Below are 20,507 nucleotides of genomic sequence, written 5' to 3'. Positions count from 1 at the left end.
GTCTGATAAATTCACCTGTCCATCCATCCATCCATCTATTTATCCATCTATCTTTCCTTTGATAAATTCACTGATCCATCCATCCATCAATCCATCCATCTTTCTTCTGAAATTCACTAATCCGTCCATTCATCCATTCTCCATTCATCTTTCCTCTGATAATATCATTCTTCTATCCATCCATCCATCTTTACAGTGATGAATTCATTTATTCATCCATCCATCTTTTCTCTGAGAAATCCACTCATTCATTTATCCATCCATCCATCCATTCATTTTCCTCTGATAATTCATTCATCCATCCATCAATCCATTCAGTTATACAATCATCCTTTCAGGTAAATCCTTTTATTCGTTCATCCAGCTGTTCATCCGCCCATCCATCCATCCTTCAGTCTCTTCATCCATCCTTCCATCAAGCAGGCAGTCTGTTAGTCCATCCATCTACGGTATCTATTCATTCATCCATCCATTCTTCCTTTGATAAATTCAGTATTTCATCTTTTCATGTATTCATTCATCCATCAGTCCATTTACCGTCCATCAATTCTTCTAATAATTCATTCATTTTTGTAATATCTCTCTTTTTTTTTTTCTTTCACAAGGAGCAGAGGCACCCAGGTCTGGATTACTTAGACCTGACATTTCATGCGATAATGAACAGTCACTCGTCCCTGAGTAACATTACAGTATATGAACAATAAATCCCTACCGTCCCTCGGATATAAACCCTTCTGGCCAAATCTGGTTAGAGTGCCTTAACCAACTAGGCCACCTGGCGTTTACTTGATTGAATGGTTACCACACACCGTAGTAAATGGTTTCCTGGATGACTAGAAGCCAGTTGAGTTGGTACCGTATAAAGTCACCTGAACGTAGCATTATATATAGTGACTGGATTGTGGCCACCCCACCTGCCACACCATATGTTTCCTTTAAACTGTATTTACACCCATTCATCGATCTAGCCTTCCTTCCTTGCTCCTGCTATATTCGCCCACCCGTCCATCCAGCCATCCATCTTACAGTGTAATCATGTGGTGTATTCAAGTGTAAAAAGGTGTCAGTGAATTGCATGCTTTTTTTATTTGATGATACGCAATTACCTTAACTGTTGCGATGGTTGTGGCCGTGGTGATTGTAATGGTGGTTGTGATGGTGATTGTAGAGGTGATGGGGTTTGCAGGGGCGATGATTAAGAACGAACGATCAGGCGTAGCAAAGCAATGTTTACTTTCAGCTGAGATATGAACGACCCGACACGACCCGGTCCTGTCCGACATGACACTGCCCGACCGCGATGGTTTTCAGAGCTAATAACTCTTCTGCAATGTCAGAGCTAATAACTCTTCTGCAATGTCAGAGCTAATAACTCTTCTGCAATGTGAGGTGGACAAGAGATACTTTCAGCAGGCAGTAGATACATTTAACAACTTTTGTTTCTAGCTATATATTTACTCATGAGACCAAAGAAATCCCTTGGAATCCCAGCTTTCCAAAGGAATTTACCGAGGGCTTCAACTGACATGCTCCGCTGTGAAATTGGTTTTAAAAAGATTTCCTGTTGAAACAATATATCTTCTTGCATAAATTCTAAGAGTTGAATATCGGATATTACACTCATAATTATATATATATATATATATATATATATATATATATATATATATGTCTCATCTCATCTTATCAGCAGTTTGAGTGTCCACTACAGGACCGGCCTATCCCGACCGAAGTTGGGACGATACAGCCTATGTATCTCTACCAAGTGGCTTAGGCTGTCTGTGAGAGATTGTATGTAGAGTGAGAAGTGCTTGTAAGTGTAAATGTTGTGTTGGAATGGCTCTGGATGTATGTGTAGTCTGTGAACCAAGTGTAATCGGCTCACACAAGCCGACTGGGTGCAAGCATACTTTACACTTTGCGACACTGGTTCATCCACAGCGCCCCTTGTGTCCGCAGATGCAGTACGTGGCCTGAAGAACCCTCCCAAAGTTTATTACCCTGGCGGAGCGCGAACCCTCGTTCTTCAGTGTGTGAAACGAAAACGCACACTTTACAACAGAGGCTCCATATATATATATATATATATATATATATATATATATATATATATATATATATATATATATATATATATATATATATATATATATATATACAGTATATATATATATATATATATATATATATATAGATAGATAGATAGATAGATAGATATAGATATATATAGATATAGATATAGATATATGTATGTATGTATGTATCATCACCTTCATAATCATCATCAGCCATTACAAGTCCACTGCTGAACAAAGGCCTCCCCCAACCTTATCCAAGAATTCCTTGACTGAGCCAATCTTTGCCACGTTTTCCCCGCAAATTTCTCTGTCTCATCCCTCCACCTCCTGTCTGGCCTTTTTCTGCAACGCCTACAATCTCCTGGTGTCCAGTCAGTCAACCTCTTGCTCCATCGATTATCCCTTATTCTTGCTACAGGGCCTGCCCACCTCCATTTCTGTTCTTTTATAACTTTTATAATATCTTTGACTTTAGTCTGCTCACCGATAGCTTTGAAAGTTTTCAGTAGAGTGTTGTTAAATAGGTTGGAGCCGGTGGTTGAGAGTATTCTGAGGGATGAACAGGCTGGTTTTAGAAAGGGACGTGGTTGCAATGATCAGATCTTTATAGTTAGGCATTTGATGCAGCAAGTTAATGAAATGAGAGTACCGTTAAGTCTTTGTTTTGTTGATTTTGAAAAGGCTTTTGATAGTGTTTCGAGAGAGACTGTGGGGAAGATCATGAGACATTATGGAATACCAGAGGAGTTTGTGAGGGTCATTATGAACATGCATGAGGACACATTTTGTAAAGTGATGGTTGATGGTTGTCTGAGTGATTCGTTTGAAGTCAAGTCCGGAGTAATTCAAGGTGGTGTTCTATCGCCTTTACTATTTATATTGGTCATTGATTACATTATGAAACGCGTTGGAACAGAAACCGGTGCAGGTATACTTTGGGGAGAGAACAGGAAACTTTTGGATTTAGATTATGCAGATGATATAGTTTTGATTTGTGATGGGCCAGAAGAGATGCAGAGAGTGTTGGACTGTTTGGTGAGTGAAGGGCGCAAGGTGGGTTTGGTTATTAATTGTGGAAAAACTGAAATAATCAATATGAATATGGAAAATGCGCAGGAATGTGTAATTGGAGGTATGGTTGTAAAGCAAGTTGATAGGTTTAAATATTTATGTACTTATTTAGCCAAGGATGGTTCTTTGAACTTTGAATTCGAGGAAAGATTAAAGAAGGCTAATCAGGCAATGGGAATGCTTAAAAATATTTGGAATAATAACAATTTTTCTGTGCATACAAAAATCAAACTTTTCTAAAGTAATGGTTAGGAGTATCTTAATTTATGGACACGAGTCTTGGTACAGCACAGTGACTATGGAAAATAAATTCTTGGTGTTTGAAAACAAAGCACTTAGAAGAATATTAGGAGTTAAGTGGTGGGAAAGGATACCAAATAGTAGAATTAGAGAAATAACGGGAGTGCGGCCGGTCGATGAATATGTTAGGTTCTCACGATGGAAGTGGCTAGGACATGTGTATAGGAGACAGGGAATAGTACGAGGTACACCAGGGTGGGTGGCACTTGGTAGGAGAGGTAGAGGAAGGCCAAAAGAGACGTGGGTGAGGAAAATGAGACGGGAAGCTGGAGATGAGTGTTGGGGAGATCTTGAGGAGTTAGCACAAGATAGGATGTGGTGGTGTGAGTTCATCGAGGCCCTATGCATCCCCGAGGGTGCCACAGGAAATGATTGATTGATTGATTAGTCTGCTCTCTCACCCAAGTTGATCTTTTCCTGTCTCTTAAAGATATTCCCAACATTGACCTTTCCATTGCTCTGTGAGAACGAATTGATTTATTTTCTATCGATTTTGTCAGTTTCCAGGTCTCACAACCATACGTCATAGCTGGAATTATACATTCGTTATATACTTTTCGTTTCATACAAACTGGCAAGCTACTTTTCATAATGTCTCTATGTTTACCGAAAGCTTTCCATCCAATTGTAATGCGTCTTTTTATTTCGCTATCATTATCTTTCGTTAATTTTAGTATTTGTCCCAGGTAATTGTACTCCTCGACTTCTTCAAGAATTTCTCCACTTATTCTGATGACGCTCTTTGGTGTTTGAGGATTAAACATTAGTTTTACTCCGGTTCATCTTTAGCCCTACTTTGAGACTTTCTCTGTTCAGGTCATTTAACATTTCTTGCAATGTCTCTGCTGTTTCTGAGATTAGGACAATGTCATCTGCAAATCTTAAATGGTTTAGCTTTTCTCCATCTATGTTCACTCCTTTGTTTTCCCAGTCTAGCTTTCTGAAAATACTTTCTAGGCATGCTGTAAATAACTTTGAAATTGTATCTCCCTGACGCACGCCCTTCTCAATCTTAATATTTTCTGAGTTCTTATGTAATTTAACTGTTGCAGTTCCCAATCCTCCCAACCAAACATGAGTTCAATATATATATATATATATATATATATATATATATATATATATATATATATATATATATATATATATATATATATATATATATGTTTAATGTTTAGGGGTTGAAATTAGCGAGGGTAATAGCCCCATTTCTGGGTGTTATCATTTGATCAATAGCGAAGCATTTACCAATACAGTTCATTGACACGACAGGTCTGGAGCAGAGAACTGAACATTGCGCATGTGATAAATGATACGGCGCCTATGTGCACATCCAGCACCCGGAATACTTATGTGTTGTCGAAAACACGTGCCAGTTGTTTGGGTATGAGAGAGAGAGAAAAAAAAGTGAGAAAATATATATTTTACCTCTCTTTTTCTTCTGTTGTTCAACTACCTCATCAGAAATATTGAAAGTTTACACCAAGATGGAATTATGATGATAGGCTTATGTACAAACGCTCGCACTTTCGTCATGCGCTCACAAATCGCACTTTACTTGTAGTTATGGTATTGACCAGCTCGTGCTGCCTTTAATGTTATTTGCGTTTTCTTGTCTGGTTTCTTCTTTAATTTTGGCAGGCATTTCTACCCTTCAGAACTGACTGACTCCAACCAAACTTGGACACAATGACCAGCCAATGACTAGCTGTGTCAGCACCAATTCGTTGCTTAGCATTGGCCGAAAAGCCGCTTTTTTCGTACTTCTCACTTTTTAAGCCGTAGAAGCATTGCTAATGGGCGTAGAAAGCTCTGACTTCTTTAGGTGTTATCTTGAGGTCATTCCCTATGGAAAGTGTGCCATCCATTTTTCCCCTCTCTCCTCTAGTTTTCGAGTGGCAACCCCCTAGAGATTTTTCTCAGCATCCCTTGCAACTAGTCCCTGTATTAAAAAATATCCCCCTAGTTCCCCAGCGGCATGTTGATATTGATTTAAAGTTTTCCTGTTTATAGACATTGACAAGTACTACAACTTCTCGTGTACACCTATGTGCTACATTGCCCAGGTCAGGAGTCAAAGGCCATCAAATGCAAAAACAGTGAAAATAGCTAAAGTCACGACTATTCTTGCACGAAATACTAAGACTCCGAAGATTATTAAGCCAGGGCCACGATTCTTGGAGGGAATGTTGCACTGGAGTACCTCCATATAAAAATGGCATTTAGTGTCGAAACTCACTTCCAGTCGCGGGCAGCGCCACCTAGAAGTTGTACCTCTGTTGGGCCATTCCACGAATTTCAAGTTCCCTAGCTCACAGTGGGTGGATGGAATTAAATAAAACTTTGCATGCTTATAGATGTTCATGAGTACTACAAGTGTGATGTGTACATGCATGACCTATACCCACCAGGTCAGGGGTCAAAGGTCATAAAGGTGTAGAAAATAGGAAAAGTGCTAAAGTTACGACCTTGCTTGCGCGAAATGCTAAGGCTCCTAAGATTATTAAGCCAGGGCCATGTTTCTTGGGTTGAAAGTTGCTCTGGAATACCTCTACATAGAAATGACTTTTTGTATCGAAACTCACCTCCAGTCGCTGGCAGCGCCACCTATAATTTGTACCTCGGGTAGGCCAAAGCTTGGTCTGCTTAGAGCTGGCCATCGTCGCCTATCGACTTGTTACGATTGTTGTTGCTGTGGTGGTGGTGGTGGTGGTGGTGGTGGTGAAAGATGTGCTGGTGCTGGTATCATTGATGGCGGTGGTCGTGATGGTGCTGATGCTGGTAGCTGTAGTGGTGGTGGTTGTGATGGTCGTGGTAACGTTGGTGGAGGCCGTCGTGTTGGTAGTTGTTTTGCAGGTGACTGTGATGATTATGGTGATGGTCGTCATGGTGGTGGTGGTGGTTTTGGTTGTGATGGTTGTCGTGGTGGTTGTAGTTGTGATGTTGGTGATGTTTATGATGGTGATGTTTGTGGCTGTGAATATGGTAGCAGTTTTGGTGCTGGTGGTCGTGGAGCAGGTGATACTATCCGTGGTGGTGGTGGATATGATCGTAGTTATTGTAGTGGTAGTTGTAACGCTGATGGTGATGGTGGTTGTGATGGTACTGTGGTTGTGGTGATGATGGGTATGGTGTATGGTAGCGACAAGTGTACCATTGGTGGTTGTGGTGACGGTGATAGTTGAGATGGTAGTTATGGCGGTAGAGATTATGATGGCTGAGGTGGTAGGCAACATGAGGCAGTGATTTTGGCGGATGTGATGGTGGCGTGGTAGCAATAAGTGAGTGTATTAGTTATGGCAGTAACAGTGGCAGTTGTCAGAGTGATTGTAGTAGGTGTAGAAATGGCAGTGGTAGTGGTTGTAGTATCGATTGCGGTAGCTGTACTAGTGATTGGTGGTTGTAACTGGTTGTGGTAATTGTGATAGTGACTGTGGTAGTTGTGGCAGTGACTCTTTTTGTGATAGTGATCGTGATAGCTGCGGCTGTGACGGTAGTTGGGATAGTGACTGGTTATAGTGATAGTGATGGTGGTAGTTCTGGTAGAGATGGTTACAGCTGTGGTAAGAATTTTGTTAAGAGTGGTTGTTATGGTGGCAGCTGCGGTAATGATATTGTTAGTCATGGTAGTGACTGGCACGTACGAAAGTCATTGTTGTATTCATCATCATCATCACCATCATCATCGTCACCCCAACTGTCATTCCCACTAATGCACGGGGTGGGTCGGCTCCGAATATAGGAACAGGAAAGTAGAAAAGCTATGGAACAATCAAATAGAGTGCCCAGTGAAATGGTCCACACATCCATTTGCTCATCATTCAAGCCATCGTGATTCTCAGTTCCACCACAAAGGTCAAACGAACCCCACTAAATTGCCATTCATAACGCCTGTGAGTTAAAGCCATTCCGCCGATTGCCAGGTTAAAAAACGGGTACAGCCGTTGCCGTGTACATCTACATATATATGCTGAATCCATCCATCTTTTTTTTTTTAACAGTTCATTTGTTTCTCATTATCCATACCTCACTTATTGATGGGTACACTTATATTATCCATCCATCTTATTTTTTGACCTTCCATGCATCCTCCTGCTCTGAGACTCACTCATTTATACCCGCTTCACCACCCTGTTCACATACATTTTCTCTATGTGGCCACACCATCTAAACACACTCTTCTACCCTATAATCAGCAGACTTCCTGACTCCTTATCTGTTACGAATCTATACACTACTTTTCCCGTCCACCCTACACAGTCCATATACATTCCTTAATCACATTTCTACTGCTTTCACTCTAATTTTTTTATGCTCGGCCATTTCAAAGCGTCGCACCTACATCACCTTCATGATAGTCATCTTGCAGCCTCTGTACTCAGATCTCTTCCGTATCAAGGCCATCAAAACACCAGCGACCTTACTTCCTTATGCCACTCATGCTTCCCATTTCTTTCACACATATCTCTAGCTTTTCTGTATGACACCAGAGCACAGAACCTAAACTCTTCCATCACTTCTAGTCTCGCTCTAGTCACCAACACAGCACACTGTGATTAGCTTTCTCTCTCAACAACCATAAACATAACTCTTCTTATATCTGCATCTTCTTTCAATGCCTCGTTGCCCACATTCTTAACAGAATTCTGAACTAGTCCACAAAAGCAACGTTCACCGTTAACAAACAACGAATCATCATCATATGTATACTATTACATCCTTCACCATTCTTCATTTGCCTCACTCGAGTCTCTGCAGTTTTTGCTCTAATGCCTCTCATAACTCCATCTATATATGAATTAAATAACATTGGCGATATCACACATTCTTGCCTCACTCCAAAACTGATACTAAGCCACTCTCTCCCCCTCTCTCTGTTCACTACATCATGCTCTCTCTCCAGATACGTAGGTGCCGTTAACATCTTGCGGTCTTTCCCATTAGCTTTCCCTACTATCGATCATGCTACAAATATTCAATCCACACTTTTACCACTCCAGAAACGACCCTTTTCATCGTCCACACTGGTCTTATTTCCTATGTGGTGGTAGTTGTGGTAGATGTTGTGGTAGCTGAGGTAGTTTTGTAGTGGCGGAAATGACTTGCCCAGAACACCGATAGACCTTTTGATGTGTGTTAGTAGTCAATTTCCGGGTGTAAGTGGGTGTAGATAGGTGTAGCGTGTGTTTAGGTGGGTGTAGGTGGGTGACGGTTAGTACTGGTGGGTGACTGTAGTGGGTTTGGGTGGGAGTAGAAAGAGTAGTGATTGGTCGTGGTGTGTGTAGGTGGGTGAATAGTGGTTGATGGTGACCGTGGAATGGATGGTGGTTAGTGGTGGTGGGTGGAGGTGACTGGTAGACAGTGGTGGTTAGTGGTAGTGGGTGTAGGAGTTTGTGGTAGGTGCAGTGTGTTTAGGTGGGTGTAAATGGGTGGAGGTGGTTAGTGTTGGTGGGTGTGAGTGCGTAGTGGTTAGTGACGGTGGGTGTTGGTCGGTGGTGGTTAGTGGTGGTGGGTGTGAGTGAGCGGTGGTTCGTGGAGGTGGGTGTGGGTGGTGGTGGTGGGTGTGGGTGGATGATGGTGGATGTGGATAGGTGGTGATGGGTGCGGGTGGATGATGGTGGGTGAGAGTGGGTGGTGGTGGGTGTGAGTGAGCGGTGGTCAGTGCTGATGGGTGTGGGTGGGTAGTTGTTAGTAGTGGTGGGTTGAGAGCTGTTGGTGGTTCGTGGTGATGGGTATACGTGTTTGGTGGTGGGTGTAGAGTGGGTGGGTGTGGGTGGTGTTAGTGGTGGTGGGTGCACATTACAAGTGGGTATTGTTGGGCGTAGTAGGTTAAAAAGGGGGGGGGGAATCCTTTAGTTCTACCCTCTGTTTATCTACCTTCCACATCTCTCTCTCTCTCTCTCTCTCTCTCTCTCTCTCTCTCTCTCTCTCCCGTACCGTAAGTCTATATGTCTGTCTATCGCTCATAAGTCTATCTGTCTTCTATCTATCTATCTATCTATGTGCATCTTTCTCGTACATCTGCCTGACTGTAATATCCAGGTCCTTGGCAGAAAACTTCAAGTTATCATAAGTTGTGGCAGGGAAGTTGAAAGTTGAAGGAGCAGCTAAAGAAGATGACGAGGCCTTCATTTACCACACTCATCCGCATGTCTATCATCCATCCATCTATCCGTCCATTTTTGCCCCATTCATCCATTCATCCGTCCACTCATCCTTTCAGCCATCAATCTATCTATTTACATGTCCTTCCACCATTCACCCTTGCAACACCCATCTATTCACTTACATATTCATCCATCCATCCATCCACTTTTGCCCCATTCATCCATTCTTCCATCCACTCATCCTTTCAGTCATCCATCTATCCATTTACATATCCTTCCACCACTCACCGTTGCCACGCCCATCTAGTCACTTACATATTCATCCATCTATCCATCCATGCATCCATCCATCCATCCATCCATCCATCCACATTCCTCAACTTAATCATTCTTACAATCCCAGAGCAAGTCTTCCCATCATAATGCTGTGAGGGGCTTGGGTCTGCCTCCTGCCTTTCAGTGTTCCCTTGGCCTCTCGGCCTCACCGAACGAAGTATGGGATTGACTGGAGCCATTTTTATCATATATATTTTTAGATATAGTAGCACGTCTTGGATTTAGGCCATGTGCCAATCACTCCTTATTTTCGGATGGTGAAAACTGGCAAGTGTGACCGCAGGCATTTTAGATGCGGAAGCATCACGAGGAACCAGTTGTCTGCAACTCACAAACTATTTTCGGATGACAGATAAGAAAAGTGAAAGACGCTGAATCTTCTGATATTATTATTATTATTATTATTATTATTATTATTATTATTATTATTATCATCATTATTATTATTATTATTGTTGTTGTTGTTATCATTGTTCTTGTTCTTGTTGTAATCATTATTATCCAGAGACACGTCCACAACACAGGCGTGGAACGTGTCTGAGCGATGGCTGTTGTATTTTTCGTTTTTTACATTTGGCTCTTTTGTGCAAAATGAGCGATACCGCTGAAGGGGGATTTTCAGGACAGTTTCCAAAGGGTACGACATGCCATGATCTGCCTTGTGGAACTTTTATTTTTATGTGTCCGACTCTACGCATAGGCTTCACAGCCTGCTTTCAAGGCCCAGCGGTCCTCCTACATAGGCTACCATACATCTCTTCATGTCACCACTTCGGCGCTAACACCCACCGTCCATATTGAATACATGCTAGGGCTGTCTCATACAGGACTGGTGTATTGGTAGTAGCGGGGGTATTTTTACGACATGTCAGCGGGTCTTCTGGTAGATCAGTAAAGCCTGATTTAATGAAATTCAAATCCTTAAGCTGTTCCCTGCCCCAACCGGGATTTGAACCTGGGTCCGTTAGGAGTTCAGGCCACCTCTCTACCGATTGAGCCACCGCCTGCTTCTTGATGTCTTTTCACCTGTATTTGGCTCACTTAGAAAAATGAAAAATAATACCACTGGAGGGCTATTTGCTAGACCCTCCCAGAGGTCAGCCTTTAAACGGCTTTGTGTCTGTTACTCAGATAGACGAGGAGTGTGTCACTCGTTTAAGCTTCCACCCATCAGCACTGTACGGTACAGCAAAGCAGTGTATCGTTTATACTGCTGGAGTGTAACACTGGATCTGTTATGTGAACATCGCATTTAGAGCCATGAGATATATAAAATATTTAAAGAATAATAAAAAAGCACGGCTAAAAAGACACGGAAAGGAAAAAAAAACAAATGCAAATAATTTTTCAGCCTTTAGACCTCTGACATACCACTTCAGGCTCTCTCTCTCTCTCTCTCTCTCTCTCTCTCTCTCTCTCTCTCTCTGTCAGTGTAGTTTTAGAAGTGTTAGGGGAAACATTAACTGATCATCATCGTCCCTCTCTCCTTTCCCTAATCCTACATAATTACTGATATACATCTGTATGAAATAAATATTTCATTGTAGTTCAGTCGTGCCTTTTAGAGGGCGGCAAATGTTGAACACCGTTTTATTTTCATAACTATTTCAAAATGGTTTGACTTATTGCAATTGCTTCAGCAGCTATGAAGAATGCGCAATCATGGCGCTCCTCAAGCAGGAATTATTTATAAAGCATTTTGGGCAAAAAATTTTGGGCACGAAATTTCGTCCGAACTAAAGCATTCTCCCACACTTCGCTTGCTCAAACAGTTATCATTCTTTTTAAAATCAGCAACAGTATTGGTAGTAGTAGTTCTTGTTGTTTTATTATTGTTGTTGAAGCAGCACTGTGTGCGTGCATGGTAAATCTGGGCATCAAAAGCATCTTGGACCCCAGGAATGAAGCCAGGAACAGCGAAAGGCCTAGGTTGACCGGTAGTCTTCCTCACTCAAACTTTCACAAGTTCCTCCTCTCAGCACCCAAACAGAGATCGTTTTCTTTGTGCATGGACAAGACAAGAATAGTCAACATGTTATACTCTCTCACGGCAACGGACGCCATTGTTTCATCCCCACCAGTTCTGAGAATGACTCCTCGGCCAAAAACTTCTTCAGCACTGGACGACAACATTAGTAATGATGATGGAAGCCCGGACACAGCTAGAACACGTGGCACCAAGCACTGGTGCACTGTCTTAGCAGTGATTCCATTCTCTGCCCTGGAGATACTGCCCTCCATCACAAACCAGGCTACACCCGGAGGTAGACTGGGGACAGTTAAGCCTCTTGAACATAAATCGTCGTCCTCGTCCTGCTTCATTTGAGTTAATCCTCATCCAGTTCATCAGACATCCAGCAGCATAACTTACACTCATGCTTCGGCTCATATCAGAAATACTCCTCAGGCACCAAGGGACAAGACTTACCGTTTAATCCCGACTCATCTTGGTGTCATCCCTCACCCAACTCTTCACCAGGCAGCACCAGTCTTCTCACAACACACCAACATCCCAAATCAGTCGTGGCCGTCACCTCCTGCTTTTTGCTGCAGCAGAGGAACCTGAACCCTGGCACATGTTGAGGACGATTTTGTCACCAGAGAGGAGAAAGCTACCTGGTGAACACCGCACCTGCCAACACCCATGCTTACATGTAGTACCGCACTTTAACACACTGGCTCCAACACTGAACACTGATGCACAACCATCTCATACACCGTCTCTCCTAGTAAGCCCTGTGTATGTGCGTGTCGTCGTATATTTGATGTACTATAGTCTTTAAAACCTAAAAGGGGAATGCAACTGCTCGGACACGTTTTGTAGTACGTAAGGCATGTGCATTACATTATGTATTAACTTGCAAAATTTATGGTGCATTGCAAATCCTGAATTTGCCATTGCAGGTAAAACTGTTTATTTGTCATTCCACTGTCACTGAACACAAAGAAAACCCAGGTAACAATTTTCGCTTTATGTTCGCTGTCACACGCAACAGGAAAGTGACTGTTCTTTCTCTTATTATCAGCCGCGATAGCGAAGCTGGTATTGCTTTCAGTTTCTCTCTGTCTGTTAGTACGATAACTTCGCAACCGCTCAAGGTATCATTACCAAATTTTACAGGTGTGTAGTAGGGAATAAAATCGATCACGAGTTTGAAATTGGTGAAAGTAGGTCAAGGCCTGTGTTCTGTTACCACGATAACTTTGCAGTCGCTCAAGATATCATCAAAGAATTTTACAGGTGTGTAGTAGGGATGAAAATCTCCTACGAGTTAGAAATTGGTGCAAGTAGGTCAAGGTCAAGGTCATATTCCGAGCCGCGCTGGTGTGATTAATCCCTCGGGGGGCCTCTAGTTGTTGTTGTTATTATTATCAATATCGTTATTATTATTATTATTATTATTATTATTATTATTATTATTGTTGTTGTTGTTGTTGTTCTTATTAGTTATTATTTTTACTATTATTGTTCTTGTTGTTGCTGTTGTTGTTCTAGCTCTTGTTCTTGTTGTTACTGCTGTTGTTGCTGTTGTTTGGAGGGAGTTGAGGGACGAAAAAGAGAGTTATAATGTAGAGAGGAAGAGAGAGGTGAAAGATCGGTAAGAGAGAGTAAGCAGAGAGTGGATGAGGAATTTGGAAAGTATCTGAGCGTAAAGTGGAGGGAACGTAAGAAAATGTTCTGGAAGGAGGTAGAGACAATTAGACAGGGTGATAAAGAAGTTAGTAGGCGAGTGAAAGATAAAAATGGTAGATTGAGGTGGAGATGGGGGAAAAAGTAAGTTGATGAAGAAAACACTTTAAGTTACTGTTTAATATAGAGAATGAAAGTAATGCAAGTATAAGTGGCTGGGGAATGGCTCGGAGAAGGAGGAAGGTGAGAAGGAGGGAAGAGATCAGAAGGATGGAAGTTGTGGCCGCAATGAAGAATGACAAAATGGGGAAAGCCTCAGGAATTGATGGAGTGTATGGTGAAATGATGAAGCATGGGGGAGAGACAATAGCTGAATGGATATGGAAGATGTACAGATTGGCCTGGGAGGAAGGTAGAGTCCCGGAGGATTGGAAGTCAGGTATAATTATTCCCTTGCACACAGGAAAAGGAGAAAAAGAAGTGTGTGGTAATCACAGGGGCCTTTGTCTTCTTAGTGTAATAGGAAAAGTATATGGTAGGATACTTGCTGACAGAGTCAGAGAAATATCAGAGGAATTAGTTGAAGAAGAACAGGGGGATTTTAGGAAGGGAAGAGGTTGTGTAAATCAGATATTCATTCTTAGATCTTTAGTGGAAAAGTTTCTAGAGAAGGAAAGAAGTTGTAGACGGCCTTCATGGATTTGGAGAAAGCATATGATAGAGTGGATAGACAGCGAATGTGGAAAATATTAAGAATATATGGAGTAGATGGGAAGTTGTTGAATGCCGCGAAGAGTATGTATGAGGGTGCTAAGGTTGCTGTGAGTGTGGACAGTAAACTGGGTACATTTTTCTGTCTGAATGTTGGATTGAAACAGAGATGTGTCATGTCTCCATGGTTGTTCAGAGTGTATATGAATGAGGTTATAAAAGAGATACAAGGTAGGGCAATGGATGTTGGAGCGGCCCTAATGAGAGAGGGCAGCTTTTGGAAACTTCCTGTTCTGTTGTCTGCAGATGATACTGTATGGTTAAGTGAAGACGAAGGGGAACTGCAAAGCTCAGTGAATGAGTTTGGGAGAGAGTGTAAGAAACGGAATCTAAAGGTGAATGTAGGGAAGAGTAAAGTTGTGGTCTTCGAAAGACGTCAAGTCACTGAATGTACAGTGATGTTGGGTGATGAAGAAATGGAAAATGGGAGTGTATTTAAGTCCCTGGGTAGTGTGACGGGTATATATGGAAGTTTGGAGAATGAAGTGCTTGAAAGGGTACAGCGGGGAAGAAAGGTTGCTGGTTCTTTGATAGCAATGATAAGACATAGGGGAGTGAGCATGGAAGTAAAAAGTCACTGCATGATAGTATTGTGGTACCAACTCGAATGTATGGAAGTAATGGTTGGTGCTCGTTGGAAGGACACACGTCAAGAGTGAGAGCAGTGGAAATGAGTTATTTGAGAGGAGTATATGGAGTAATATAGACAGACAGACTGACAAATAAGGAAATGAAGGAGCGTTTTGGTGTAAATGCGGATGTGAGAGAAAGCGTTAGGAGATATACACTGAGGTGGTTTGGGCATGTGGAGAGGATGGAGAGTGAGAGACTAACGAGGAGAGTGTATGTGAGTGAGCTGGAGGGGGAGAGAGGGAGGAGGAGGCCGAGGATGAGATGGAGGAATGGAGTGGAGAGGTACATGAGAGAGGGGGGTTTGAGTTTAGGGGAGGGCAATGAAATGGCATGGGACAGGGCAACATGGAGGCGATTTGTTTGTGGCCACCTCTTATGGGATTAGGCGTCTAGCAATAGATAGAGAAATTATTATTATTATTATTATTATTATTGTTGTTGTTGTTGTTATTAGATAGAGATTATTATTATTAGTAGTAGGAGTAGTAGTAGTAGTAGTAATAGTAGTAGTAGTATCATCATTAAATTCGATAGAATGTAGGAAATATAACCGAAACTCAAAGGGAAGTATATGCACTGGTAGGTAGATAAAATAAATGAACGCCAAAACGATGGTGTAGAGGCCTTAGTGTTATTTGAAGTACTTATTGCGTATGGAAAGAATTCTCAAGGGTTGAAAGACAGGATGGAGTCGGAGGAATGGCAGAGGAGGTGGATTCACGTTGATTTCTAGACATAAGATTGGATAATAGAGATCTGTCCTGTACGAACATTAAGTTCTGTTTAATGTTTCAGGCCGGAGGGCGGGAATCAACATTATGCATGCTCAGTGATTTTTCATATTAAACTTCATGCTTCCGAATGTGATGCCATTATTATCTATATTATATTAACAGTTTATACCTATATACTGTATTCTTGTGTGTGTGTGTGTGTGTGTGTGTGTGTGTGTGTGTTTGTAGTGCAGCCAAAACTAAAAAAAAAAAAAAAAACGATTTTGGTAAAACTTGGAAGGATGGTTGGAACTGGACCGCAGATGGACTAGTTACAGTTTCATGCTGCTTGAAATTTTATGAACGGATGGTTTAACGTCAAATGATTGTCAACATTCGTCTTACATATCGGATGCCCGGAAAAATACGACGGTGCATTTCCGTGGAGTTTCATGAATCTCTGCACACACACACACACACACACACACACACACACACACACACACACACACACACACACACACACACACACACACACACACACACACACACACACACACACACACACACACACACGTTGCACATCTACAGTCCGATGTCTGTGACCTCATTTATCCTACAGACAGATAATTTTATTCGGCAGAAAATTATGGTAGTTGTGGTGGCGGTGGTGGTAGCTGTGATGATGGTGGTTGTGGTGGTGGTAGCTGTGGTGGTGATGATAGTGGTGATGGTGGCAGCTATTCAGAAACGGCTCTCATTTGGGCAAGTGCTGAGCGGTCCAATAGAGCCGCGAGGCGGTTGTAAAGTCTGTTTGACAGAATCTGCAGCCAACATCTCACCAATATTCACAAAATTAAACTGTTGATTCGTTTGTGGAGGCTTCGAGTAAACATATCAGGGCGTTTACCCTTTTTGTTATGATGATGATGATGATGATGATGATTATTATTATTTTGTTATTAGGTGAGGGCGCTTGCTATCCACTCACCCGAAGTAGGGCAATCTTAAACTCCGTACTGAGTGGCAAGCCAAATGATTTCTTGTAAGCCAAGATATTATTTACTAATTATGATGGTAACCATATAACCAAGTGACGCCTGGTGGTCTAGGGGGTTACGGCATGCCAGCCAGATGGGGTCAGTAAAGGTTTACATCCAGGGATGGTTGGAGTTTATTGCTCACATAATGCTGCTCAAGGAGGAGTGAGGCTGGTCACCCTTGCCTTAAATGTCGGGACTAAATAATCTAGGCCTGGGGCCCTCCGCTTCAGGTGAGGCAAAAAATGGTTGGATGAGTAGAAAATGATGATGATGATGATGATGATGATGATAACGATAATGATAATGATTTTTGTGGTGGTGGTGGTGACGGTGACTGATGAGGAGGAATATATTAATAAGCATCGCCAGATAAAGGGCGATGCTTATTGTTTTCGTATTATTATTGTTTTTCTTTGGATTTTCTCGCTTAGATCTTGATGATATTATACAGGAAGGTACCCTAGGGTAACCCAAGTACTTGTGCCAAATAGAAATGACCTTGACCTATATTTGAAGATCATATACTCATTTTTTTTTTTTTTGTAAAAATTTCAAATTTGAAGTTGAAATACCCCAGAGACTAAATAAGATACAGCCATATTCTTGAAAATCCAATGACAAAAAAATTTGCTGAGAATTTTGGCTGAATATTTTGCCATTTAGCCTAGTGGAAAATACCAAAATCATATCTGCTAAGGGTTTTCTTTGTCGCACGTTTTAGGGAAAACCACAAAAGCTGTAAAGGTGTAACTTTACAGAAAGGTAGCTGTGGTCCCTCTTATTATCAGAAAGGAATATGGTTACAGTTAAGCATACAGTTTGCCAGTTATTGAGACAAGTGTAAAATGTGCCCATGCGTTCTTTCACATCTTTGTTTTCAGATCTTGCTGATGTTACACAAGAAGCTACCTTAGGTTAGTCTAAGTACATGTTCCAAATATGAATGACTTTGAATAACTTTTAAAGGTCACAGACTTGTTTATGATGCCACTATTTTATACCTTTTATACCATAAATAGTTATGGCTAATCTTCCTTATTGTAGCAACATAATTAGTAAATAGGTAACTAGTTATTATTATTATTATTATAATTATTATTATTATTATTATTGTTGTTGTTATTATTATTATTAATATTATTTTTATCTATCTATCTATTGCCAGACGCCTCTATCCCGTTTGGGGTGGCCACAAACAAATCGCCTCCAAGTCGCCCTGTCCCCCGCCATTTCACTGCCCTGCTCCCAACTCACACACCACTCTCTCATATACCTCTCCACCCCATCCCTCCATCTCATCCTCGGCCTCCCCCTCCCCCTTCCTCCCTCCACCTCACTCACATACACTCTCTTCGTCAGTCTTTCACCCTCCATCCTCTCCACATGGCCAAACCACCTCAGTGTGTTCCTCATAACGCTTCCTATCACATCCACATCCACACCACAACGCTTCATTATGTCCTCATTCGTCAGCCTGTCTCTCCATGTGACTCCACAGGCTCCTTTTAAATAACTCATTTCCACTGCTCTCCCTCTTGACTTGTGTCCTTCCAACAACGTCCAAGTTTCACTTCCGTACGTTAGAGTTGGTATCACAATACTGTTACGTAGTAACTTTTTCACTTCCATGCTCACTTCCCTGTTTCTTATCACTACTTTCAAAGAACCAGCAACCTTTCTTCCCTGCTGTACCCTTTCAAGCACTTCACCCTCCAAACCTCCATCCTTACTCATCACACTACCCAAGTACTTAAACGTACTCACATTTTCCAATTCCTCACCATCCAACCTCGCTGTACATTCACTGACTTCACCTGTCTCAAAGACCATCACTTTACTCTTCCCTACATTCACCTTTAGATTCCGTTACTTACACACTCTCCCAAACTCATCCACCAAGCCTTGCAGCTCCCCTTCGTCTTCACTCAACAACACAGTATCATCTGCAAACAACAGTACAGGGAGTTTCCAAACACTATCCTCTCTCACCAGGGCCACTACATCATCCACTACCCTACCTTGTACCTCTTTTATTACCCTATCCATATACAGCTTGAACAACCATGGAGACATGACACATCCCTGTTTCAACCCAACTTTCAAAGAGAAAAATTCACTTAGTTCACCATCCACACGCACTGCAGCCTTCGCACCATCGTACATACAATTCACAGCATTCAACGACTTCCCATCTTCTCCATATATTCTTAATACTTTCCACAATCCTTGTGTATCCACCCTGTCATATGCTTTCTCCAAATCCATGAAAGCCGCATACAGCTTCTTTCCCTTCTCTAGAAACTTTTCCACTAAAGATCTAAGAATGAATATCTGATCTACACAACCTCTTCCCTTCCTAAAGCCTCCCTGTTCTTCTCCAACTAATTTCTCTGATCTTTCTCTAACTCTGTCAATCAGTATCCTACCATACACTTTTCCTATTATACTAAGAAGACAAATGCCCCTATGATTACCACACACTTCTTTTTCCCCTTTTCCTTTGTACAAGGGAATAATTATACCTGACTTCCAATCCTCCGGGACTCTACCTTCCTCCCAGGCCAATCTGCACATCTTCCACATCCATTCTACTACTATCTCTCCCCCATGCTTCAGCATTTCACCACACACTCCATCAATTCCTGGGGCTTTCCCCGATTTAACTTTCTTCATTGGTTCCACAACTTCTATCCTACTGATTTCTTCCTGTCTTCTCACCTCCCTCCTTCTCCCAGCCATTCCCCAGCCACTTATACTCGCATTACTTCCATTCTCTACGTTCAACAAATCCTTAAAGTGTTCTCTCCATGTGCTCACTTTTTCTCCCTTCTCCACTAGTAATCTACCATTTTTATCTTTCACTCCCCTGCTAACTTTACTTCCACCCCGTCTTACTCTTTTCACCTCTTTCCAGAACATTTTCTTACAGTCCCTCCACTTTACACTCAAATTCCTTCCAAATTCCTCATCCACTCTCTTCTTACTCTCTCTTACTAATCTTTTCACTTCTCTCTTTCTTTCTACATATAACTCTCTCTTCCGCCTCTCAACTTCTTCCACGCTCCTATTTCTCATCCATTCATTGTATGCTTTCTTCTTTTGTGCCACAGCCTGTTTCACCTCTTCAGTCCACCACGCTGTTCCTTGCACCCCCCTCCGTCTTCTCTTCCTTCCACGCACCACATCACATGCTGCACATATTTCTTCTGTAAATATCCTACACACACCTTCCACGTCTCCCATCTGCTCCAATTCATATTCGCCCAGTCGTTCCTCCACTTCTCTCTTATACTCTGCCATTTTCTCATCCTCTTGTAACCTTTCCACTCTCCTTGCAACTACTCCTTCCTCTCGTCTTTCCCTTCTTCTATTCCTCCATCTTACTTGAATTTTAATTCTGGCCACCACCAAGTAGTGGTCAGAAAGTCCACTCCCCCAACCTCTATAAACTCTTGCATCCATTACACATCTTCGCATCCTTTCATTCACACACACATAATCAGTCATTGCCTTCCTTTCATTCAGTTCACCACCCACCCGTCACATCACTCGCCATGTATACCTGTGGATCATTTTATGCCTGAAGAGGGTATTGGCTATCACCAACCCACTCCCAGCACAAATGTCCACTAACGCACTCCCATTCTCATCTATCTCAGCAGGCACACCCCACTCACCAACTATTCCATCCACCTTCACATTCCCAACTTTACCATTCATATCACCAATCAAAAACACTCTTTCATTCCTTCCAAACTTATCCATGCACACTTCTACATTTGTCCAGAACTCTTCTCTCACTCTTCTAGCACGATCTTGCGTTG

The 20,507-nt window shown here is 42.0% G+C and overlaps 1 protein-coding gene across 1 annotated transcript in view; it reads left to right on the top strand.

The window, feature by feature from the left end:
• LOC145404953 (uncharacterized) overlaps window positions 1-20,507 on the top strand; it is a 608,364-nt gene that overhangs the window by 411,349 nt on the left and 176,508 nt on the right. The gene's annotated exons all lie outside the window — the stretch shown is intronic.

Source organism: Coenobita brevimanus, chromosome 65 (assembly GCF_032717465.1).
Source record: "Coenobita brevimanus isolate Jiangsu-jjx chromosome 65, ASM3271746v2, whole genome shotgun sequence".
NCBI classification, from domain to species: domain Eukaryota; kingdom Metazoa; phylum Arthropoda; class Malacostraca; order Decapoda; family Coenobitidae; genus Coenobita; species Coenobita brevimanus.
Note: the sequence above shows the minus strand (reverse complement) of the source record. Positions and strands in the feature narration are given on the sequence as shown.